The following is a 21,847-nucleotide window of genomic DNA, read 5'->3' on the forward strand; positions in this document are numbered from 1 at the left end:
CCAAAGGCCAGGGGGAGAAAAGTAAAGAAGCAAATGCCCCACGCCCCCACAAAAGGCCTACAGCACCCGGTATTCCCAGGCGGTCTCCCATCCAAGTACTAACCAGGCCCGACCCTGCTTAGCTTCCGAGATCAGACGAGATCGGGCGCGTTCAGGGTGGTATGGCCGTAGACGGAGGCGCGGCTCTCCCGCCGCCCTCAAGAAGTGGCCCGGCCGCCCGCGGCCCGCCCCGGCCGCCCGCGCCCCCGCCCCCGCCCCCGCCGGCCCCGACGCCTGCCCTCCCGCACCGCACCGCGCACGGCTGCTCCGCTGCACAGCCCGCCTGCGCCCGGATCCCGGATGGGCGCACACAAGGCCACCCAGGGCGGGCGCAGGCGCGCGGCTGTGGCTGCACGGCTCCCAGTGTGTGCGCCCGCCCACCGGCCGCAGGGGCTCCCAGTGCCTGCGTGTGAGCCTGTGAGCCGCCGGAGGGCGGGACAGCCGCGCGGGCGCACACTCACACACACACACGCACCCGCGCCTTAGGGACAGGGTCGGGGCGCCTCCGGTGGGGCCCCGCTGCGAGTGGCCGCGGTTCTGGGAGCAGGTGTGCGCGGCAGGGGGCGGAGCGTGGCCGTGGGGTCCGCGGCCCACGCCGGGGAGGCCCCGGGAGCAGCTTTGCCCAGCGCCCCCGGACCCTGTCTGTGGGCCTGCCCCTGCGCGGTGCGCGGGTCCGCTTCCGCATGGCGGACGGGTTCGTGGTGCCTTTGGCCAGGCGGGCGCCGGGGCTCTCCTGCGGGCTCTTGCCCAGGGCGCCGCCAAGGGCCGGGTGCGGGGGCGGGCCCAGCGCCTTTGGGAATCGCAAGATGGGGGACTCCCGTCGCGTGGGCCAGGAGATCCGGGTGCCCCCGGCCTCAGTGCTCGCCCGACGGTGCTCTCTGCACCCGGGCTCCCACGGAGCCTCGCGTGGGTGCGTGCGCGCCGGCCGGCCGGCCGGCCGGGGTGCGCCTTGGGGCCCCCCACCCCCCGCGGCTTCCGGCGGGGCTCCGCTCTGGGTCTCTCGGGAGGGTTGAATGGGACAGGGGACAGCTCGCCCCCGCCTCCCGGTGAGCGCGGGCGCGCGCGTTGTGTGTGTGTCTGGGGTGGGGGCGCGCTGTGGGCCTGGCGTGGGTGCAGGTGAGGGGCACGCTGGCAGGGGCGCTGGAGCTGGGCGCGGGGGGAGCGGCCACTGGGACCGCCACCTCGGGGAGGAGCAGGGGCCGCCCGGGGCCCCCACTCAGCCCCTCACCACCGCCACCCCCGCGGCCCCCGCTCCCTGCACAGCCCCGCCCCCACCGCGTTCCCCCACCCTCCCCGTGAGGATGTCCCTGCGGGACGGCTGCCCCCCGCGTCCTCCTTGGATGCCCCAGGAGGCCCCCCCAAGCCCCCGGGCGGCTGGCCGAGCGGCCCCGACCCGCCCTGGCCCTCGGCAAGGCGTTGGGGCCGGCCGGCCGGCCGGAGCCGGGGCAGGCAGGCCCTGGAGAGGGGCTGGGCGCGGGGCTGGACGGTCTTGGTGAGGAGCTGTGGGAGGGGGCGGGGAGGGCAGTGGGCAGGGGTGGGAGCTCAGGCCAGCCTCAGGCAGCCCAGGCCTGGGGGGCGGGCGCAGGGGAGTGGCAGGGCACCTGGGCACCTGGGTTGTGGGGGCCCGGAGGCTATGGGCAGGACCAGGGCCAGGGGCTAGGGCCCAGCCCCCCACCCCTCCTTCCCCGCGTCCAAAGCCAAAGGCCAGGGGGAGAAAAGTAAAGAAGCAAATGCCCCACGCCCCCACAAAAGGCCTACAGCACCCGGTATTCCCAGGCGGTCTCCCATCCAAGTACTAACCAGGCCCGACCCTGCTTAGCTTCCGAGATCAGACGAGATCGGGCGCGTTCAGGGTGGTATGGCCGTAGACGGAGGCGCGGCTCTCCCGCCGCCCTCAAGAAGTGGCCCGGCCGCCCGCGGCCCGCCCCGTCCCGCCCGCGCCCCCGCCCCCGCCCCCGCCGGCCCCGACGCCTGCCCTCCCGCACCGCACCGCGCACGGCTGCTCCGCTGCACAGCCCGCCTGCGCCCGGATCCCGGATGGGCGCACACAAGGCCACCCAGGGCGGGCGCGGGGCGCGCGGCTGTGGCTGCACGGCTCCCAGTGTGTGCGCCCGCCCCACCGGCCGCAGGGGCTCCCAGTGCCTGCGTGTGAGCCTGTGAGCCGCCGGAGGGCGGGACAGCCGCGCGGGCGCACACTCACACACACACACGCACCCGCGCCTTAGGGACAGGGTCGGGGCGCCTCCGGTGGGGCCCCGCTGCGAGTGGCCGCGGTTCTGGGAGCAGGTGTGCGCGGCAGGGGGCGGAGCGTGGCCGTGGGGTCCGCGGCCCACGCCGGGGAGGCCCCGGGAGCAGCTTTGCCCAGCGCCCCCGGACCCTGTCTGTGGGCCTGCCCCTGCGCGGTGCGCGGGTCCGCTTCCGCGTGGCGGACGGGTTCGTGGTGCCTTTGGCCAGGCGGGCGCCGGGGCTCTCCTGCGGGCTCTTGCCCAGGGCGCCGCCAAGGGCCGGGTGCGGGGGCGGGCCCAGCGCCTTTGGGAATCGCAAGATGGGGGACTCCCGTCGCGTGGGCCAGGAGATCCGGGTGCCCCCGGCCTCAGTGCTCGCCCGACGGTGCTCTCTGCACCCGGGCTCCCACGGAGCCTCGCGTGGGTGCGTGCGCGCCGGCCGGCCGGCCGGCCGGGGTGCGCCTTGGGGCCCCCCACCCCCCGCGGCTTCCGGCGGGGCTCCGCTCTGGGTCTCTCGGGAGGGTTGAATGAAGGACAGGGGACAGCTCGCCCCCGCCTCCCGGTGAGCGCGGGGCGCGCGCGTTGTGTGTGTGTCTGGGGTGGGGGCGCGCTGTGGGCCTGGCGTGGGTGCAGGTGAGGGGCACGCTGGCAGGGGCGCTGGGAGCTGGGCGCGGGGGGAGCGGCCACTGGGACCGCCACCTCGGGGAGGAGCAGGGGCCGCCCGGGGCCCCCACTCAGCCCCTCACCACCGCCACCCCCCCCCCCCGGCCCCGCTCCCTGCACAGCCCCGCCCCCACCGCGTTCCCCCACCCTCCCCGTGAGGATGTCCCTGCGGGACGGCTGCCCCCCGCGTCCTCCTTGGATGCCCCAGGAGGCCCCCCCAAGCCCCCGGGCGGCTGGCCGAGCGGCCCCGACCCGCCCTGGCCCTCGGCAAGGCGTTGGGGCCGGCCGGCCGCCGGAGCCGGGGCAGGCAGGCCCTGGAGAGGGGCTGGGCGCGGGGCTGGACGGTCTTGGTGAGGAGCTGTGGGAGGGGGCGGGGAGGGCAGTGGGCAGGGGTGGGAGCTCAGGCCAGCCTCAGGCAGCCCAGGCCTGGGGGGCGGGCGCAGGGGAGTGGCAGGGCACCTGGGCACCTGGGTTGTGGGGGCCCGGAGGCTATGGGCAGGACCAGGGCCAGGGGCTAGGGCCCAGCCCCCCACCCCTCCCTTCCCCGCGTCCAAAGCCAAAGGCCAGGGGGAGAAAAGTAAAGAAGCAAATGCCCCACGCCCCCACAAAAGGCCTACAGCACCCGGTATTCCCAGGCGGTCTCCCATCCAAGTACTAACCAGGCCCGACCCTGCTTAGCTTCCGAGATCAGACGAGATCGGGCGCGTTCAGGGTGGTATGGCCGTAGACGGAGGCGCGGCTCTCCCGCCGCCCTCAAGAAGTGGCCCGGCCGCCCGCGGCCCGCCCCGGCCGCCCGCGCCCCCGCCCCCGCCCCCGCCGGCCCCGACGCCTGCCCTCCCGCACCGCACCGCGCACGGCTGCTCCGCTGCACAGCCCGCCTGCGCCCGGATCCCGGATGGGCGCACACAAGGCCACCCAGGGCGGGCGCAGGCGCGCGGCTGTGGCTGCACGGCTCCCAGTGTGTGCGCCCGCCCACCGGCCGCAGGGGCTCCCAGTGCCTGCGTGTGAGCCTGTGAGCCGCCGGAGGGCGGGACAGCCGCGCGGGCGCACACTCACACACACACACGCACCCGCGCCTTAGGGACAGGGTCGGGGCGCCTCCGGTGGGGCCCCGCTGCGAGTGGCCGCGGTTCTGGGAGCAGGTGTGCGCGGCAGGGGGCGGAGCGTGGCCGTGGGGTCCGCGGCCCACGCCGGGGAGGCCCCGGGAGCAGCTTTGCCCAGCGCCCCCGGACCCTGTCTGTGGGCCTGCCCCTGCGCGGTGCGCGGGTCCGCTTCCGCATGGCGGACGGGTTCGTGGTGCCTTTGGCCAGGCGGGCGCCGGGGCTCTCCTGCGGGCTCTTGCCCAGGGCGCCGCCAAGGGCCGGGTGCGGGGGCGGGCCCAGCGCCTTTGGGAATCGCAAGATGGGGGACTCCCGTCGCGTGGGCCAGGAGATCCGGGTGCCCCCGGCCTCAGTGCTCGCCCGACGGTGCTCTCTGCACCCGGGCTCCCACGGAGCCTCGCGTGGGTGCGTGCGCGCCGGCCGGCCGGCCGGCCGGGGTGCGCCTTGGGGCCCCCCACCCCCCGCGGCTTCCGGCGGGGCTCCGCTCTGGGTCTCTCGGGAGGGTTGAATGAAGGACAGGGGACAGCTCGCCCCCGCCTCCCGGTGAGCGCGGGCGCGCGCGTTGTGTGTGTGTCTGGGGTGGGGGCGCGCTGTGGGCCTGGCGTGGGTGCAGGTGAGGGGCACGCTGGCAGGGGCGCTGGGAGCTGGGCGCGGGGGGAGCGGCCACTGGGACCGCCACCTCGGGGAGGAGCAGGGGCCGCCCGGGGCCCCCACTCAGCCCCTCACCACCGCCACCCCCGCGGCCCCGCTCCCTGCACAGCCCCGCCCCCACCGCGTTCCCCCACCCTCCCCGTGAGGATGTCCCTGCGGGACGGCTGCCCCCCGCGTCCTCCTTGGATGCCCCAGGAGGCCCCCCCAAGCCCCCGGGCGGCTGGCCGAGCGGCCCCGACCCGCCCTGGCCCTCGGCAAGGCGTTGGGGCCGGCCGGCCGGCCGGAGCCGGGGCAGGCAGGCCCTGGAGAGGGGCTGGGCGCGGGGCTGGACGGTCTTGGTGAGGAGCTGTGGGAGGGGGCGGGGAGGGCAGTGGGCAGGGGTGGGAGCTCAGGCCAGCCTCAGGCAGCCCAGGCCTGGGGGGCGGGCGCAGGGGAGTGGCAGGGCACCTGGGCACCTGGGTTGTGGGGGCCCGGAGGCTATGGGCAGGACCAGGGCCAGGGGCTAGGGCCCAGCCCCCCACCCCTCCCTTCCCCGCGTCCAAAGCCAAAGGCCAGGGGGAGAAAAGTAAAGAAGCAAATGCCCCACGCCCCCACAAAAGGCCTACAGCACCCGGTATTCCCAGGCGGTCTCCCATCCAAGTACTAACCAGGCCCGACCCTGCTTAGCTTCCGAGATCAGACGAGATCGGGCGCGTTCAGGGTGGTATGGCCGTAGACGGAGGCGCGGCTCTCCCGCCGCCCTCAAGAAGTGGCCCGGCCGCCCGCGGCCCGCCCCGTCCGCCCGCGCCCCCGCCCCCGCCCCCGCCGGCCCCGACGCCTGCCCTCCCGCACCGCACCGCGCACGGCTGCTCCGCTGCACAGCCCGCCTGCGCCCGGATCCCGGATGGGCGCACACAAGGCCACCCAGGGCGGGCGCGGGCGCGCGGCTGTGGCTGCACGGCTCCCAGTGTGTGCGCCCGCCCACCGGCCGCAGGGGCTCCCAGTGCCTGCGTGTGAGCCTGTGAGCCGCCGGAGGGCGGGACAGCCGCGCGGGCGCACACTCACACACACACACGCACCCGCGCCTTAGGGACAGGGTCGGGGCGCCTCCGGTGGGGCCCCGCTGCGAGTGGCCGCGGTTCTGGGAGCAGGTGTGCGCGGCAGGGGGCGGAGCGTGGCCGTGGGGTCCGCGGCCCACGCCGGGGAGGCCCCGGGAGCAGCTTTGCCCAGCGCCCCCGGACCCTGTCTGTGGGCCTGCCCCTGCGCGGTGCGCGGGTCCGCTTCCGCGTGGCGGACGGGTTCGTGGTGCCTTTGGCCAGGCGGGCGCCGGGGCTCTCCTGCGGGCTCTTGCCCAGGGCGCCGCCAAGGGCCGGGTGCGGGGGCGGGCCCAGCGCCTTTGGGAATCGCAAGATGGGGGACTCCCGTCGCGTGGGCCAGGAGATCCGGGTGCCCCCGGCCTCAGTGCTCGCCCGACGGTGCTCTCTGCACCCGGGCTCCCACGGAGCCTCGCGTGGGTGCGTGCGCGCCGGCCGGCCGGCCGGCCGGGGTGCGCCTTGGGGCCCCCCACCCCCCGCGGCTTCCGGCGGGGCTCCGCTCTGGGTCTCTCGGGAGGGTTGAATGAAGGACAGGGGACAGCTCGCCCCCGCCTCCCGGTGAGCGCGGGCGCGCGCGTTGTGTGTGTGTCTGGGGTGGGGGCGCGCTGTGGGCCTGGCGTGGGTGCAGGTGAGGGGCACGCTGGCAGGGGCGCTGGGAGCTGGGCGCGGGGGGAGCGGCCACTGGGACCGCCACCTCGGGGAGGAGCAGGGGCCGCCCGGGGCCCCCACTCAGCCCCTCACCACCGCCACCCCCCCCCCGGCCCCGCTCCCTGCACAGCCCCGCCCCCACCGCGTTCCCCCACCCTCCCCGTGAGGATGTCCCTGCGGGACGGCTGCCCCCCGCGTCCTCCTTGGATGCCCCAGGAGGCCCCCCCAAGCCCCCGGGCGGCTGGCCGAGCGGCCCCGACCCGCCCTGGCCCTCGGCAAGGCGTTGGGGCCGGCCGGCCGCCGGAGCCGGGGCAGGCAGGCCCTGGAGAGGGGCTGGGCGCGGGGCTGGACGGTCTTGGTGAGGAGCTGTGGGAGGGGGCGGGGAGGGCAGTGGGCAGGGGTGGGAGCTCAGGCCAGCCTCAGGCAGCCCAGGCCTGGGGGGCGGGCGCAGGGGAGTGGCAGGGCACCTGGGCACCTGGGTTGTGGGGGCCCGGAGGCTATGGGCAGGACCAGGGCCAGGGGCTAGGGCCCAGCCCCCCACCCCTCCCTTCCCCGCGTCCAAAGCCAAAGGCCAGGGGGAGAAAAGTAAAGAAGCAAATGCCCCACGCCCCCACAAAAGGCCTACAGCACCCGGTATTCCCAGGCGGTCTCCCATCCAAGTACTAACCAGGCCCGACCCTGCTTAGCTTCCGAGATCAGACGAGATCGGGCGCGTTCAGGGTGGTATGGCCGTAGACGGAGGCGCGGCTCTCCCGCCGCCCTCAAGAAGTGGCCCGGCCGCCCGCGGCCCGCCCCGGCCGCCCGCGCCCCCGCCCCCGCCCCCGCCGGCCCCGACGCCTGCCCTCCCGCACCGCACCGCGCACGGCTGCTCCGCTGCACAGCCCGCCTGCGCCCGGATCCCGGATGGGCGCACACAAGGCCACCCAGGGCGGGCGCAGGCGCGCGGCTGTGGCTGCACGGCTCCCAGTGTGTGCGCCCGCCCACCGGCCGCAGGGGCTCCCAGTGCCTGCGTGTGAGCCTGTGAGCCGCCGGAGGGCGGGACAGCCGCGCGGGCGCACACTCACACACACACACGCACCCGCGCCTTAGGGACAGGGTCGGGGCGCCTCCGGTGGGGCCCCGCTGCGAGTGGCCGCGGTTCTGGGAGCAGGTGTGCGCGGCAGGGGGCGGAGCGTGGCCGTGGGGTCCGCGGCCCACGCCGGGGAGGCCCCGGGAGCAGCTTTGCCCAGCGCCCCCGGACCCTGTCTGTGGGCCTGCCCCTGCGCGGTGCGCGGGTCCGCTTCCGCGTGGCGGACGGGTTCGTGGTGCCTTTGGCCAGGCGGGCGCCGGGGCTCTCCTGCGGGCTCTTGCCCAGGGCGCCGCCAAGGGCCGGGTGCGGGGGCGGGCCCAGCGCCTTTGGGAATCGCAAGATGGGGGACTCCCGTCGCGTGGGCCAGGAGATCCGGGTGCCCCCGGCCTCAGTGCTCGCCCGACGGTGCTCTCTGCACCCGGGCTCCCACGGAGCCTCGCGTGGGTGCGTGCGCGCCGGCCGGCCGGCCGGCCGGGGTGCGCCTTGGGGCCCCCCACCCCCCGCGGCTTCCGGCGGGGCTCCGCTCTGGGTCTCTCGGGAGGGTTGAATGAAGGACAGGGGACAGCTCGCCCCCGCCTCCCGGTGAGCGCGGGCGCGCGCGTTGTGTGTGTGTCTGGGGTGGGGGCGCGCTGTGGGCCTGGCGTGGGTGCAGGTGAGGGGCACGCTGGCAGGGGCGCTGGGAGCTGGGCGCGGGGGGAGCGGCCACTGGGACCGCCACCTCGGGGAGGAGCAGGGGCCGCCCGGGGCCCCCACTCAGCCCCTCACCACCGCCACCCCCCCCCCCGGCCCCGCTCCCTGCACAGCCCCGCCCCCACCGCGTTCCCCCACCCTCCCCGTGAGGATGTCCCTGCGGGACGGCTGCCCCCCGCGTCCTCCTTGGATGCCCCAGGAGGCCCCCCCAAGCCCCCGGGCGGCTGGCCGAGCGGCCCCGACCCGCCCTGGCCCTCGGCAAGGCGTTGGGGCCGGCCGGCCGCCGGAGCCGGGGCAGGCAGGCCCTGGAGAGGGGCTGGGCGCGGGGCTGGACGGTCTTGGTGAGGAGCTGTGGGAGGGGGCGGGGAGGGCAGTGGGCAGGGGTGGGAGCTCAGGCCAGCCTCAGGCAGCCCAGGCCTGGGGGGCGGGCGCAGGGGAGTGGCAGGGCACCTGGGCACCTGGGTTGTGGGGGCCCGGAGGCTATGGGCAGGACCAGGGCCAGGGGCTAGGGCCCAGCCCCCCACCCCTCCCTTCCCCGCGTCCAAAGCCAAAGGCCAGGGGGAGAAAAGTAAAGAAGCAAATGCCCCACGCCCCCACAAAAGGCCTACAGCACCCGGTATTCCCAGGCGGTCTCCCATCCAAGTACTAACCAGGCCCGACCCTGCTTAGCTTCCGAGATCAGACGAGATCGGGCGCGTTCAGGGTGGTATGGCCGTAGACGGAGGCGCGGCTCTCCCGCCGCCCTCAAGAAGTGGCCCGGCCGCCCGCGGCCCGCCCCGGCCGCCCGCGCCCCCGCCCCCGCCCCCGCCGGCCCCGACGCCTGCCCTCCCGCACCGCACCGCGCACGGCTGCTCCGCTGCACAGCCCGCCTGCGCCCGGATCCCGGATGGGCGCACACAAGGCCACCCAGGGCGGGCGCAGGCGCGCGGCTGTGGCTGCACGGCTCCCAGTGTGTGCGCCCGCCCACCGGCCGCAGGGGCTCCCAGTGCCTGCGTGTGAGCCTGTGAGCCGCCGGAGGGCGGGACAGCCGCGCGGGCGCACACTCACACACACACACGCACCCGCGCCTTAGGGACAGGGTCGGGGCGCCTCCGGTGGGGCCCCGCTGCGAGTGGCCGCGGTTCTGGGAGCAGGTGTGCGCGGCAGGGGGCGGAGCGTGGCCGTGGGGTCCGCGGCCCACGCCGGGGAGGCCCCGGGAGCAGCTTTGCCCAGCGCCCCCGGACCCTGTCTGTGGGCCTGCCCCTGCGCGGTGCGCGGGTCCGCTTCCGCGTGGCGGACGGGTTCGTGGTGCCTTTGGCCAGGCGGGCGCCGGGGCTCTCCTGCGGGCTCTTGCCCAGGGCGCCGCCAAGGGCCGGGTGCGGGGGCGGGCCCAGCGCCTTTGGGAATCGCAAGATGGGGGACTCCCGTCGCGTGGGCCAGGAGATCCGGGTGCCCCCGGCCTCAGTGCTCGCCCGACGGTGCTCTCTGCACCCGGGCTCCCACGGAGCCTCGCGTGGGTGCGTGCGCGCCGGCCGGCCGGCCGGCCGGGGTGCGCCTTGGGGCCCCCCACCCCCCGCGGCTTCCGGCGGGGCTCCGCTCTGGGTCTCTCGGGAGGGTTGAATGAAGGACAGGGGACAGCTCGCCCCCGCCTCCCGGTGAGCGCGGGCGCGCGCGTTGTGTGTGTGTCTGGGGTGGGGGCGCGCTGTGGGCCTGGCGTGGGTGCAGGTGAGGGGCACGCTGGCAGGGGCGCTGGGAGCTGGGCGCGGGGGGAGCGGCCACTGGGACCGCCACCTCGGGGAGGAGCAGGGGCCGCCCGGGGCCCCCACTCAGCCCCTCACCACCGCCACCCCCCCCCCCGGCCCCGCTCCCTGCACAGCCCCGCCCCCACCGCGTTCCCCCACCCTCCCCGTGAGGATGTCCCTGCGGGACGGCTGCCCCCCGCGTCCTCCTTGGATGCCCCAGGAGGCCCCCCCAAGCCCCCGGGCGGCTGGCCGAGCGGCCCCGACCCGCCCTGGCCCTCGGCAAGGCGTTGGGGCCGGCCGGCCGCCGGAGCCGGGGCAGGCAGGCCCTGGAGAGGGGCTGGGCGCGGGGCTGGACGGTCTTGGTGAGGAGCTGTGGGAGGGGGCGGGGAGGGCAGTGGGCAGGGGTGGGAGCTCAGGCCAGCCTCAGGCAGCCCAGGCCTGGGGGGCGGGCGCAGGGGAGTGGCAGGGCACCTGGGCACCTGGGTTGTGGGGGCCCGGAGGCTATGGGCAGGACCAGGGCCAGGGGCTAGGGCCCAGCCCCCCACCCCTCCCTTCCCCGCGTCCAAAGCCAAAGGCCAGGGGGAGAAAAGTAAAGAAGCAAATGCCCCACGCCCCCACAAAAGGCCTACAGCACCCGGTATTCCCAGGCGGTCTCCCATCCAAGTACTAACCAGGCCCGACCCTGCTTAGCTTCCGAGATCAGACGAGATCGGGCGCGTTCAGGGTGGTATGGCCGTAGACGGAGGCGCGGCTCTCCCGCCGCCCTCAAGAAGTGGCCCGGCCGCCCGCGGCCCGCCCCGGCCGCCCGCGCCCCCGCCCCCGCCCCCGCCGGCCCCGACGCCTGCCCTCCCGCACCGCACCGCGCACGGCTGCTCCGCTGCACAGCCCGCCTGCGCCCGGATCCCGGATGGGCGCACACAAGGCCACCCAGGGCGGGCGCAGGCGCGCGGCTGTGGCTGCACGGCTCCCAGTGTGTGCGCCCGCCCACCGGCCGCAGGGGCTCCCAGTGCCTGCGTGTGAGCCTGTGAGCCGCCGGAGGGCGGGACAGCCGCGCGGGCGCACACTCACACACACACACGCACCCGCGCCTTAGGGACAGGGTCGGGGCGCCTCCGGTGGGGCCCCGCTGCGAGTGGCCGCGGTTCTGGGAGCAGGTGTGCGCGGCAGGGGGCGGAGCGTGGCCGTGGGGTCCGCGGCCCACGCCGGGGAGGCCCCGGGAGCAGCTTTGCCCAGCGCCCCCGGACCCTGTCTGTGGGCCTGCCCCTGCGCGGTGCGCGGGTCCGCTTCCGCATGGCGGACGGGTTCGTGGTGCCTTTGGCCAGGCGGGCGCCGGGGCTCTCCTGCGGGCTCTTGCCCAGGGCGCCGCCAAGGGCCGGGTGCGGGGGCGGGCCCAGCGCCTTTGGGAATCGCAAGATGGGGGACTCCCGTCGCGTGGGCCAGGAGATCCGGGTGCCCCCGGCCTCAGTGCTCGCCCGACGGTGCTCTCTGCACCCGGGCTCCCACGGAGCCTCGCGTGGGTGCGTGCGCGCCGGCCGGCCGGCCGGCCGGGGTGCGCCTTGGGGCCCCCCACCCCCCGCGGCTTCCGGCGGGGCTCCGCTCTGGGTCTCTCGGGAGGGTTGAATGAAGGACAGGGGACAGCTCGCCCCCGCCTCCCGGTGAGCGCGGGCGCGCGCGTTGTGTGTGTGTCTGGGGTGGGGGCGCGCTGTGGGCCTGGCGTGGGTGCAGGTGAGGGGCACGCTGGCAGGGGCGCTGGGAGCTGGGCGCGGGGGGAGCGGCCACTGGGACCGCCACCTCGGGGAGGAGCAGGGGCCGCCCGGGGCCCCCACTCAGCCCCTCACCACCGCCACCCCCGCGGCCCCGCTCCCTGCACAGCCCCGCCCCCACCGCGTTCCCCCACCCTCCCCGTGAGGATGTCCCTGCGGGACGGCTGCCCCCCGCGTCCTCCTTGGATGCCCCAGGAGGCCCCCCCAAGCCCCCGGGCGGCTGGCCGAGCGGCCCCGACCCGCCCTGGCCCTCGGCAAGGCGTTGGGGCCGGCCGGCCGGCCGGAGCCGGGGCAGGCAGGCCCTGGAGAGGGGCTGGGCGCGGGGCTGGACGGTCTTGGTGAGGAGCTGTGGGAGGGGGCGGGGAGGGCAGTGGGCAGGGGTGGGAGCTCAGGCCAGCCTCAGGCAGCCCAGGCCTGGGGGGCGGGCGCAGGGGAGTGGCAGGGCACCTGGGCACCTGGGTTGTGGGGGCCCGGAGGCTATGGGCAGGACCAGGGCCAGGGGCTAGGGCCCAGCCCCCCACCCCTCCCTTCCCCGCGTCCAAAGCCAAAGGCCAGGGGGAGAAAAGTAAAGAAGCAAATGCCCCACGCCCCCACAAAAGGCCTACAGCACCCGGTATTCCCAGGCGGTCTCCCATCCAAGTACTAACCAGGCCCGACCCTGCTTAGCTTCCGAGATCAGACGAGATCGGGCGCGTTCAGGGTGGTATGGCCGTAGACGGAGGCGCGGCTCTCCCGCCGCCCTCAAGAAGTGGCCCGGCCGCCCGCGGCCCGCCCCGTCCGCCCGCGCCCCCGCCCCCGCCCCCGCCGGCCCCGACGCCTGCCCTCCCGCACCGCACCGCGCACGGCTGCTCCGCTGCACAGCCCGCCTGCGCCCGGATCCCGGATGGGCGCACACAAGGCCACCCAGGGCGGGCGCGGGCGCGCGGCTGTGGCTGCACGGCTCCCAGTGTGTGCGCCCGCCCACCGGCCGCAGGGGCTCCCAGTGCCTGCGTGTGAGCCTGTGAGCCGCCGGAGGGCGGGACAGCCGCGCGGGCGCACACTCACACACACACACGCACCCGCGCCTTAGGGACAGGGTCGGGGCGCCTCCGGTGGGGCCCCGCTGCGAGTGGCCGCGGTTCTGGGAGCAGGTGTGCGCGGCAGGGGGCGGAGCGTGGCCGTGGGGTCCGCGGCCCACGCCGGGGAGGCCCCGGGAGCAGCTTTGCCCAGCGCCCCCGGACCCTGTCTGTGGGCCTGCCCCTGCGCGGTGCGCGGGTCCGCTTCCGCGTGGCGGACGGGTTCGTGGTGCCTTTGGCCAGGCGGGCGCCGGGGCTCTCCTGCGGGCTCTTGCCCAGGGCGCCGCCAAGGGCCGGGTGCGGGGGCGGGCCCAGCGCCTTTGGGAATCGCAAGATGGGGGACTCCCGTCGCGTGGGCCAGGAGATCCGGGTGCCCCCGGCCTCAGTGCTCGCCCGACGGTGCTCTCTGCACCCGGGCTCCCACGGAGCCTCGCGTGGGTGCGTGCGCGCCGGCCGGCCGGCCGGCCGGGGTGCGCCTTGGGGCCCCCCACCCCCCGCGGCTTCCGGCGGGGCTCCGCTCTGGGTCTCTCGGGAGGGTTGAATGAAGGACAGGGGACAGCTCGCCCCCGCCTCCCGGTGAGCGCGGGCGCGCGCGTTGTGTGTGTGTCTGGGGTGGGGGCGCGCTGTGGGCCTGGCGTGGGTGCAGGTGAGGGGCACGCTGGCAGGGGCGCTGGGAGCTGGGCGCGGGGGGAGCGGCCACTGGGACCGCCACCTCGGGGAGGAGCAGGGGCCGCCCGGGGCCCCCACTCAGCCCCTCACCACCGCCACCCCCCCCCCGGCCCCGCTCCCTGCACAGCCCCGCCCCCACCGCGTTCCCCCACCCTCCCCGTGAGGATGTCCCTGCGGGACGGCTGCCCCCCGCGTCCTCCTTGGATGCCCCAGGAGGCCCCCCCAAGCCCCCGGGCGGCTGGCCGAGCGGCCCCGACCCGCCCTGGCCCTCGGCAAGGCGTTGGGGCCGGCCGGCCGCCGGAGCCGGGGCAGGCAGGCCCTGGAGAGGGGCTGGGCGCGGGGCTGGACGGTCTTGGTGAGGAGCTGTGGGAGGGGGCGGGGAGGGCAGTGGGCAGGGGTGGGAGCTCAGGCCAGCCTCAGGCAGCCCAGGCCTGGGGGGCGGGCGCAGGGGAGTGGCAGGGCACCTGGGCACCTGGGTTGTGGGGGCCCGGAGGCTATGGGCAGGACCAGGGCCAGGGGCTAGGGCCCAGCCCCCCACCCCTCCCTTCCCCGCGTCCAAAGCCAAAGGCCAGGGGGAGAAAAGTAAAGAAGCAAATGCCCCACGCCCCCACAAAAGGCCTACAGCACCCGGTATTCCCAGGCGGTCTCCCATCCAAGTACTAACCAGGCCCGACCCTGCTTAGCTTCCGAGATCAGACGAGATCGGGCGCGTTCAGGGTGGTATGGCCGTAGACGGAGGCGCGGCTCTCCCGCCGCCCTCAAGAAGTGGCCCGGCCGCCCGCGGCCCGCCCCGGCCGCCCGCGCCCCCGCCCCCGCCCCCGCCGGCCCCGACGCCTGCCCTCCCGCACCGCACCGCGCACGGCTGCTCCGCTGCACAGCCCGCCTGCGCCCGGATCCCGGATGGGCGCACACAAGGCCACCCAGGGCGGGCGCAGGCGCGCGGCTGTGGCTGCACGGCTCCCAGTGTGTGCGCCCGCCCACCGGCCGCAGGGGCTCCCAGTGCCTGCGTGTGAGCCTGTGAGCCGCCGGAGGGCGGGACAGCCGCGCGGGCGCACACTCACACACACACACGCACCCGCGCCTTAGGGACAGGGTCGGGGCGCCTCCGGTGGGGCCCCGCTGCGAGTGGCCGCGGTTCTGGGAGCAGGTGTGCGCGGCAGGGGGCGGAGCGTGGCCGTGGGGTCCGCGGCCCACGCCGGGGAGGCCCCGGGAGCAGCTTTGCCCAGCGCCCCCGGACCCTGTCTGTGGGCCTGCCCCTGCGCGGTGCGCGGGTCCGCTTCCGCATGGCGGACGGGTTCGTGGTGCCTTTGGCCAGGCGGGCGCCGGGGCTCTCCTGCGGGCTCTTGCCCAGGGCGCCGCCAAGGGCCGGGTGCGGGGGCGGGCCCAGCGCCTTTGGGAATCGCAAGATGGGGGACTCCCGTCGCGTGGGCCAGGAGATCCGGGTGCCCCCGGCCTCAGTGCTCGCCCGACGGTGCTCTCTGCACCCGGGCTCCCACGGAGCCTCGCGTGGGTGCGTGCGCGCCGGCCGGCCGGCCGGCCGGGGTGCGCCTTGGGGCCCCCCACCCCCCGCGGCTTCCGGCGGGGCTCCGCTCTGGGTCTCTCGGGAGGGTTGAATGAAGGACAGGGGACAGCTCGCCCCCGCCTCCCGGTGAGCGCGGGCGCGCGCGTTGTGTGTGTGTCTGGGGTGGGGGCGCGCTGTGGGCCTGGCGTGGGTGCAGGTGAGGGGCACGCTGGCAGGGGCGCTGGGAGCTGGGCGCGGGGGGAGCGGCCACTGGGACCGCCACCTCGGGGAGGAGCAGGGGCCGCCCGGGGCCCCCACTCAGCCCCTCACCACCGCCACCCCCGCGGCCCCGCTCCCTGCACAGCCCCGCCCCCACCGCGTTCCCCCACCCTCCCCGTGAGGATGTCCCTGCGGGACGGCTGCCCCCCGCGTCCTCCTTGGATGCCCCAGGAGGCCCCCCCAAGCCCCCGGGCGGCTGGCCGAGCGGCCCCGACCCGCCCTGGCCCTCGGCAAGGCGTTGGGGCCGGCCGGCCGGCCGGAGCCGGGGCAGGCAGGCCCTGGAGAGGGGCTGGGCGCGGGGCTGGACGGTCTTGGTGAGGAGCTGTGGGAGGGGGCGGGGAGGGCAGTGGGCAGGGGTGGGAGCTCAGGCCAGCCTCAGGCAGCCCAGGCCTGGGGGGCGGGCGCAGGGGAGTGGCAGGGCACCTGGGCACCTGGGTTGTGGGGGCCCGGAGGCTATGGGCAGGACCAGGGCCAGGGGCTAGGGCCCAGCCCCCCACCCCTCCCTTCCCCGCGTCCAAAGCCAAAGGCCAGGGGGAGAAAAGTAAAGAAGCAAATGCCCCACGCCCCCACAAAAGGCCTACAGCACCCGGTATTCCCAGGCGGTCTCCCATCCAAGTACTAACCAGGCCCGACCCTGCTTAGCTTCCGAGATCAGACGAGATCGGGCGCGTTCAGGGTGGTATGGCCGTAGACGGAGGCGCGGCTCTCCCGCCGCCCTCAAGAAGTGGCCCGGCCGCCCGCGGCCCGCCCCGTCCGCCCGCGCCCCCGCCCCCGCCCCCGCCGGCCCCGACGCCTGCCCTCCCGCACCGCACCGCGCACGGCTGCTCCGCTGCACAGCCCGCCTGCGCCCGGATCCCGGATGGGCGCACGCAAGGCCACCCAGGGCGGGCGCGGGCGCGCGGCTGTGGCTGCACGGCTCCCAGTGTGTGCGCCCGCCCACCGGCCGCAGGGGCTCCCAGTGCCTGCGTGTGAGCCTGTGAGCCGCCGGAGGGCGGGACAGCCGCGCGGGCGCACACTCACACACACACACGCACCCGCGCCTTAGGGACAGGGTCGGGGCGCCTCCGGTGGGGCCCCGCTGCGAGTGGCCGCGGTTCTGGGAGCAGGTGTGCGCGGCAGGGGGCGGAGCGTGGCCGTGGGGTCCGCGGCCCACGCCGGGGAGGCCCCGGGAGCAGCTTTGCCCAGCGCCCCCGGACCCTGTCTGTGGGCCTGCCCCTGCGCGGTGCGCGGGTCCGCTTCCGCGTGGCGGACGGGTTCGTGGTGCCTTTGGCCAGGCGGGCGCCGGGGCTCTCCTGCGGGCTCTTGCCCAGGGCGCCGCCAAGGGCCGGGTGCGGGGGCGGGCCCAGCGCCTTTGGGAATCGCAAGATGGGGGACTCCCGTCGCGTGGGCCAGGAGATCCGGGTGCCCCCGGCCTCAGTGCTCGCCCGACGGTGCTCTCTGCACCCGGGCTCCCACGGAGCCTCGCGTGGGTGCGTGCGCGCCGGCCGGCCGGCCGGCCGGGGTGCGCCTTGGGGCCCCCCACCCCCCGCGGCTTCCGGCGGGGCTCCGCTCTGGGTCTCTCGGGAGGGTTGAATGAAGGACAGGGGACAGCTCGCCCCCGCCTCCCGGTGAGCGCGGGCGCGCGCGTTGTGTGTGTGTCTGGGGGGGGCGCGCTGTGGGCCTGGGGTGGGTGCAGGTGAGGGGCACGCTGGCAGGGGCGCTGGGAGCTGGGCGCGGGGGGAGCGGCCACTGGGACCGCCACCTCGGGGAGGAGCAGGGGCCGCCCGGGGCCCCCACTCAGCCCCTCACCACCGCCACCCCCGCGGCCCCGCTCCCTGCACAGCCCCGCCCCCACCGCGTTCCCCCACCCTCCCCGTGAGGATGTCCCTGCGGGACGGCTGCCCCCCGCGTCCTCCTTGGATGCCCCAGGAGGCCCCCCCAAGCCCCCGGGTGGCTGGCCGAGCGGCCCCGACCCGCCCTGGCCCTCGGCAAGGCGTTGGGGCCGGCCGGCCGGCCGGAGCCGGGGCATGCAGGCCCTGGAGAGGGGCTGGGCGCGGGGCTGGACGGTCTTGGTGAGGAGCTGTGGGAGGGGGCGGGGAGGGCAGTGGGCAGGGGTGGGAGCTCAGGCCAGCCTCAGGCAGCCCAGGCCTGGGGGGCGGGCGCAGGGGAGTGGCAGGGCACCTGGGCACCTGGGTTGTGGCGGCCCGGAGGCTATGGGCAGGACCAGGGCCAGGGGCTAGGGCCCAGCCCCCCACCCCTCCCTTCCCCGCGTCCAAAGCCAAAGGCCAGGGGGAGAAAAGTAAAGAAGCAAATGCCCCACGCCCCCACAAAAGGCCTACAGCACCCGGTATTCCCAGGCGGTCTCCCATCCAAGTACTAACCAGGCCCTACCCTGCTTAGCTTCCGAGATCAGACGAGATCGGGCGCGTTCAGGGTGGTATGGCCGTAGACGGAGGCGCGGCTCTCCCGCCGCCCTCAAGAAGTGGCCCGGCCGCCCGCGGCCCGCCCCGGCCGCCCGCGCCCCCGCCCCCGCCCCCGCCGGCCCCGACGCCTGCCCTCCCGCACCGCACCGCGCACGGCTGCTCCGCTGCACAGCCCGCCTGCGCCCGGATCCCGGATGGGCGCACACAAGGCCACCCAGGGCGGGCGCAGGCGCGCGGCTGTGGCTGCACGGCTCCCAGTGTGTGCGCCCGCCCACCGGCCGCAGGGGCTCCCAGTGCCTGTGTGTGAGCCTGTGAGCCGCCGGAGGGCGGGACAGCCGCGCGGGCGCACACTCACACACACACACGCACCCGCGCCTTAGGGACAGGGTCGGGGCGCCTCCGGTGGGGCCCCGCTGCGAGTGGCCGCGGTTCTGGGAGCAGGTGTGCGCGGCAGGGGGCGGAGCGTGGCCGTGGGGTCCGCGGCCCACGCCGGGGAGGCCCCGGGAGCAGCTTTGCCCAGCGCCCCCGGACCCTGTCTGTGGGCCTGCCCCTGCGCGGTGCGCGGGTCCGCTTCCGCGTGGCGGACGGGTTCGTGGTGCCTTTGGCCAGGCGGGCGCCGGGGCTCTCCTGCGGGCTCTTGCCCAGGGCGCCGCCAAGGGCCGGGTGCGGGGGCGGGCCCAGCGCCTTTGGGAATCGCAAGATGGGGGACTCCCGTCGCGTGGGCCAGGAGATCCGGGTGCCCCCGGCCTCAGTGCTCGCCCGACGGTGCTCTCTGCACCCGGGCTCCCACGGAGCCTCGCGTGGGTGCGTGCGCGCCGGCCGGCCGGCCGGCCGGGGTGCGCCTTGGGGCCCCCCACCCCCCGCGGCTTCCGGCGGGGCTCCGCTCTGGGTCTCTCGGGAGGGTTGAATGAAGGACAGGGGACAGCTCGCCCCCGCCTCCCGGTGAGCGCGGGGCGCGCGCGTTGTGTGTGTGTCTGGGGTGGGGGCGCGCTGTGGGCCTGGCGTGGGTGCAGGTGAGGGGCACGCTGGCAGGGGCGCTGGGAGCTGGGCGCGGGGGGAGCGGCCACTGGGACCGCCACCTCGGGGAGGAGCAGGGGCCGCCCGGGGCCCCCACTCAGCCCCTCACCACCGCCACCCCCGCGGCCCCGCTCCCTGCACAGCCCCGCCCCCACCGCGTTCCCCCACCCTCCCCGTGAGGATGTCCCTGCGGGACGGCTGCCCCCCGCGTCCTCCTTGGATGCCCCAGGAGGCCCCCCCAAGCCCCCGGGCGGCTGGCCGAGCGGCCCCGACCCGCCCTGGCCCTCGGCAAGGCTTTGGGGCCGGCCGGCCGGCCGGAGCCGGGGCAGGCAGGCCCTGGAGAGGGGCTGGGCGCGGGGCTGGACGGTCTTGGTGAGGAGCTGTGGGAGGGGGCGGGGAGGGCAGTGGGCAGGGGTGGGAGCTCAGGCCAGCCTCAGGCAGCCCAGGCCTGGGGGGCGGGCGCAGGGGAGTGGCAGGGCACCTGGGCACCTGGGTTGTGGCGGCCCGGAGGCTATGGGCAGGACCAGGGCCAGGGGCTAGGGCCCAGCCCCCCACCCCTCCCTTCCCCGCGTCCAAAGCCAAAGGCCAGGGGGAGAAAAGTAAAGAAGCAAATGCCCCACGCCCCCACAAAAGGCCTACAGCACCCGGTATTCCCAGGCGGTCTCCCATCCAAGTACTAACCAGGCCCGACCCTGCTTAGCTTCCGAGATCAGACGAGATCGGGCGCGTTCAGGGTGGTATGGCCGTAGACGGAGGCGCGGCTCTCCCGCCGCCCTCAAGAAGTGGCCCGGCCGCCCGCGGCCCGCCCCGTCCGCCCGCGCCCCCGCCCCCGCCCCCGCCGGCCCCGACGCCTGCCCTCCCGCACCGCACCGCGCACGGCTGCTCCGCTGCACAGCCCGCCTGCGCCCGGATCCCGGATGGGCGCACGCAAGGCCACCCAGGGCGGGCGCGGGCGCGCGGCTGTGGCTGCACGGCTCCCAGTGTGTGCGCCCGCCCACCGGCCGCAGGGGCTCCCAGTGCCTGCGTGTGAGCCTGTGAGCCGCCGGAGGGCGGGACAGCCGCGCGGGCGCACACTCACACACACACACGCACCCGCGCCTTAGGGACAGGGTCGGGGCGCCTCCGGTGGGGCCCCGCTGCGAGTGGCCGCGGTTCTGGGAGCAGGTGTGCGCGGCAGGGGGCGGAGCGTGGCCGTGGGGTCCGCGGCCCACGCCGGGGAGGCCCCGGGAGCAGCTTTGCCCAGCGCCCCCGGACCCTGTCTGTGGGCCTGCCCCTGCGCGGTGCGCGGGTCCGCTTCCGCGTGGCGGACGGGTTCGTGGTGCCTTTGGCCAGGCGGGCGCCGGGGCTCTCCTGCGGGCTCTTGCCCAGGGCGCCGCCAAGGGCCGGGTGCGGGGGCGGGCCCAGCGCCTTTGGGAATCGCAAGATGGGGGACTCCCGTCGCGTGGGCCAGGAGATCCGGGTGCCCCCGGCCTCAGTGCTCGCCCGACGGTGCTCTCTGCACCCGGGCTCCCACGGAGCCTCGCGTGGGTGCGTGCGCGCCGGCCGGCCGGCCGGCCGGGGTGCGCCTTGGGGCCCCCCACCCCCCGCGGCTTCCGGCGGGGCTCCGCTCTGGGTCTCTCGGGAGGGTTGAATGAAGGACAGGGGACAGCTCGCCCCCGCCTCCCGGTGAGCGCGGGCGCGCGCGTTGTGTGTGTGTCTGGGGGGGGCGCGCTGTGGGCCTGGGGTGGGTGCAGGTGAGGGGCACGCTGGCAGGGGCGCTGGGAGCTGGGCGCGGGGGGAGCGGCCACTGGGACCGCCACCTCGGGGAGGAGCAGGGGCCGCCCGGGGCCCCCACTCAGCCCCTCACCACCGCCACCCCCGCGGCCCCGCTCCCTGCACAGCCCCGCCCCCACCGCGTTCCCCCACCCTCCCCGTGAGGATGTCCCTGCGGGACGGCTGCCCCCCGCGTCCTCCTTGGATGCCCCAGGAGGCCCCCCCAAGCCCCCGGGCGGCTGGCCGAGCGGCCCCGACCCGCCCTGGCCCTCGGCAAGGCGTTGGGGCCGGCCGGCCGGCCGGAGCCGGGGCAGGCAGGCCCTGGAGAGGGGCTGGGCGCGGGGCTGGACGGTCTTGGTGAGGAGCTGTGGGAGGGGGCGGGGAGGGCAGTGGGCAGGGGTGGGAGCTCAGGCCAGCCTCAGGCAGCCCAGGCCTGGGGGGCGGGCGCAGGGGAGTGGCAGGGCACCTGGGCACCTGGGTTGTGGCGGCCCGGAGGCTATGGGCAGGACCAGGGCCAGGGGCTAGGGCCCAGCCCCCCACCCCTCCCTTCCCCGCGTCCAAAGCCAAAGGCCAGGGGGAGAAAAGTAAAGAAGCAAATGCCCCACGCCCCCACAAAAGGCCTACAGCACCCGGTATTCCCAGGCGGTCTCCCATCCAAGTACTAACCAGGCCCTACCCTGCTTAGCTTCCGAGATCAGACGAGATCGGGCGCGTTCAGGGTGGTATGGCCGTAGACGGAGGCGCGGCTCTCCCGCCGCCCTCAAGAAGTGGCCCGGCCGCCCGCGGCCCGCCCCGGCCGCCCGCGCCCCCGCCCCCGCCCCCGCCGGCCCCGACGCCTGCCCTCCCGCACCGCACCGCGCACGGCTGCTCCGCTGCACAGCCCGCCTGCGCCCGGATCCCGGATGGGCGCACACAAGGCCACCCAGGGCGGGCGCAGGCGCGCGGCTGTGGCTGCACGGCTCCCAGTGTGTGCGCCCGCCCACCGGCCGCAGGGGCTCCCAGTGCCTGTGTGTGAGCCTGTGAGCCGCCGGAGGGCGGGACAGCCGCGCGGGCGCACACTCACACACACACACGCACCCGCGCCTTAGGGACAGGGTCGGGGCGCCTCCGGTGGGGCCCCGCTGCGAGTGGCCGCGGTTCTGGGAGCAGGTGTGCGCGGCAGGGGGCGGAGCGTGGCCGTGGGGTCCGCGGCCCACGCCGGGGAGGCCCCGGGAGCAGCTTTGCCCAGCGCCCCCGGACCCTGTCTGTGGGCCTGCCCCTGCGCGGTGCGCGGGTCCGCTTCCGCGTGGCGGACGGGTTCGTGGTGCCTTTGGCCAGGCGGGCGCCGGGGCTCTCCTGCGGGCTCTTGCCCAGGGCGCCGCCAAGGGCCGGGTGCGGGGGCGGGCCCAGCGCCTTTGGGAATCGCAAGATGGGGGACTCCCGTCGCGTGGGCCAGGAGATCCGGGTGCCCCCGGCCTCAGTGCTCGCCCGACGGTGCTCTCTGCACCCGGGCTCCCACGGAGCCTCGCGTGGGTGCGTGCGCGCCGGCCG

The 21,847-nt window shown here is 76.9% G+C and overlaps 13 non-coding genes across 13 annotated transcripts; all 13 read right to left on the reverse strand.

Moving 5' to 3' along the window:
• Window positions 1-54: 54 nt before the first annotated feature.
• LOC130018236 (5S ribosomal RNA) lies at window positions 55-173 on the reverse strand. Its single transcript, XR_008791511.1, has one exon. It is a non-coding gene; the product is annotated as a 5S ribosomal RNA (ribosomal RNA).
• A 1,617-nt stretch (window positions 174-1,790) lies between these two features.
• Window positions 1,791-1,909, reverse strand: LOC130018237 (5S ribosomal RNA). Its single transcript, XR_008791512.1, has one exon. It is a non-coding gene; the product is annotated as a 5S ribosomal RNA (ribosomal RNA).
• Window positions 1,910-3,537: 1,628 nt separating this feature from the next.
• Window positions 3,538-3,656, reverse strand: LOC130018238 (5S ribosomal RNA). The gene has a single exon (XR_008791513.1). It is a non-coding gene; the product is annotated as a 5S ribosomal RNA (ribosomal RNA).
• Window positions 3,657-5,276: 1,620 nt separating this feature from the next.
• Window positions 5,277-5,395, reverse strand: LOC130018239 (5S ribosomal RNA). The gene has a single exon (XR_008791514.1). It is a non-coding gene; the product is annotated as a 5S ribosomal RNA (ribosomal RNA).
• Window positions 5,396-7,017: 1,622 nt separating this feature from the next.
• Window positions 7,018-7,136, reverse strand: LOC130018240 (5S ribosomal RNA). Its single transcript, XR_008791515.1, has one exon. It is a non-coding gene; the product is annotated as a 5S ribosomal RNA (ribosomal RNA).
• Window positions 7,137-8,759: 1,623 nt separating this feature from the next.
• Window positions 8,760-8,878, reverse strand: LOC130018241 (5S ribosomal RNA). The gene has a single exon (XR_008791516.1). It is a non-coding gene; the product is annotated as a 5S ribosomal RNA (ribosomal RNA).
• Window positions 8,879-10,501: 1,623 nt separating this feature from the next.
• On the reverse strand, window positions 10,502-10,620 carry LOC130018242 (5S ribosomal RNA). Its single transcript, XR_008791517.1, has one exon. It is a non-coding gene; the product is annotated as a 5S ribosomal RNA (ribosomal RNA).
• Window positions 10,621-12,240: 1,620 nt separating this feature from the next.
• LOC130018243 (5S ribosomal RNA) lies at window positions 12,241-12,359 on the reverse strand. Its single transcript, XR_008791518.1, has one exon. It is a non-coding gene; the product is annotated as a 5S ribosomal RNA (ribosomal RNA).
• Window positions 12,360-13,981: 1,622 nt separating this feature from the next.
• Window positions 13,982-14,100, reverse strand: LOC130018245 (5S ribosomal RNA). Its single transcript, XR_008791519.1, has one exon. It is a non-coding gene; the product is annotated as a 5S ribosomal RNA (ribosomal RNA).
• Window positions 14,101-15,720: 1,620 nt separating this feature from the next.
• On the reverse strand, window positions 15,721-15,839 carry LOC130018246 (5S ribosomal RNA). The gene has a single exon (XR_008791520.1). It is a non-coding gene; the product is annotated as a 5S ribosomal RNA (ribosomal RNA).
• A 1,618-nt stretch (window positions 15,840-17,457) lies between these two features.
• On the reverse strand, window positions 17,458-17,576 carry LOC130018235 (5S ribosomal RNA). The gene has a single exon (XR_008791510.1). It is a non-coding gene; the product is annotated as a 5S ribosomal RNA (ribosomal RNA).
• A 1,621-nt stretch (window positions 17,577-19,197) lies between these two features.
• Window positions 19,198-19,316, reverse strand: LOC130018248 (5S ribosomal RNA). Its single transcript, XR_008791522.1, has one exon. It is a non-coding gene; the product is annotated as a 5S ribosomal RNA (ribosomal RNA).
• A 1,618-nt stretch (window positions 19,317-20,934) lies between these two features.
• On the reverse strand, window positions 20,935-21,053 carry LOC130018247 (5S ribosomal RNA). Its single transcript, XR_008791521.1, has one exon. It is a non-coding gene; the product is annotated as a 5S ribosomal RNA (ribosomal RNA).
• Between the last annotated feature and the right edge of the window lie 794 nt (window positions 21,054-21,847).

This window comes from Sorex fumeus, unplaced genomic scaffold (genome assembly GCF_029834395.1).
Source record: "Sorex fumeus unplaced genomic scaffold, SorFum_2.1 ptg000244l, whole genome shotgun sequence".
Classification (NCBI taxonomy): Eukaryota; Metazoa; Chordata; class Mammalia; order Eulipotyphla; family Soricidae; genus Sorex; species Sorex fumeus.